The sequence below is a fragment of the Oncorhynchus keta genome, chromosome 5, assembly GCF_023373465.1.
Source record: "Oncorhynchus keta strain PuntledgeMale-10-30-2019 chromosome 5, Oket_V2, whole genome shotgun sequence".
NCBI classification, from domain to species: Eukaryota; Metazoa; Chordata; class Actinopteri; order Salmoniformes; family Salmonidae; genus Oncorhynchus; species Oncorhynchus keta.
This window is the reverse complement of record NC_068425.1, coordinates 37,340,777-37,342,008: the sequence shown is the minus strand read 5'-3', so window position 1 is coordinate 37,342,008 and position 1,232 is coordinate 37,340,777.

Below are 1,232 nucleotides of genomic sequence, written 5' to 3'. Positions count from 1 at the left end.
TGTAGATGACGAAATGCTTTCATTGTACAGTCTCTAACTTATACTGTCTTATCTTCTTCCTGTTCTCCCAATAAAACCACAAACCATTTTACAAACTGTGTTTCTCTGGCTTATTGTAGATGATGAAATGCTTTCATTGTACAGTCTCTAACTTATACTGTCTTATCTTCTTCCTGTTCTCCCAATAAAACCACAAACCATTTTACAAACTGTGTTTCTCTGGCTTATTGTAGATGATGAAATGCTTTCATTGTACAGTCTCTAACTTATACTGTCTTATCTTCCTGTTCTCCCAATAAAACCACAAACCATTTTACAAACTGTTTCTCTGGCTTATTGTAGATGACGAAATGCTTTCATTGTACAGTCTCTAACTTATACTGTCTTATCTTCTTCCTGTTCTCCCAATAAAACCACAAACCATTTTACAAACTGTGTTTCTCTGGCTTATTGTAGATGACGAATGCTTTCATTGTACAGTCTCTAACTTATACTGTCTTATCTTCTTCCTGTTCTCCCAATAAAACCACAAACCATTTTACAAACTGTGTTTCTCTGGCTTATTGTAGATGACGAAATGCTTTCATTGTACAGTCTCTAACTTATACTGTCTTATCTTCTTCCTGTTCTCCCAATAAAACCACAAACCATTTTACAAACTGTGTTTCTCTGGCTTATTGTAGATGACGAAATGCTTTCATTGTACAGTCTCTAACTTATACTGTCTTATCTTCTTCCTGTTCTCCCAATAAAACCACAAACCATTTTACAAACTGTGTTTCTCTGGCTTATTGTAGATGACGAAATGCTTTCATTGTACAGTCTCTAACTTATACTGTCTTATCTTCTTCCTGTTCTCCCAATAAAACCACAAACCATTTTACAAACTGTGTTTCTCTGGCTTATTGTAGATGATGAAATGCTTTCATTGTACAGTCTCTAACTTATACTGTCTTATCTTCTTCCTGTTCTCCCAATAAAACCACAAACCATTTTACAAACTGTGTTTCTCTGGCTTATTGTAGATGACGAAATGCTTTCATTGTACAGTCTCTAACTTATACTGTCTTATCTTCTTCCTGTTCTCCCAATAAAACCACAAAAACCATTTTACAAACTGTGTTTCTCTGGCTTATTGTAGATGACGAAATGCTTTCATTGTACAGTCTCTAACTTATACTGTCTTATCTTCTTCCTGTTCTCCCAATAAAACCACAAACCATTTTACAAAC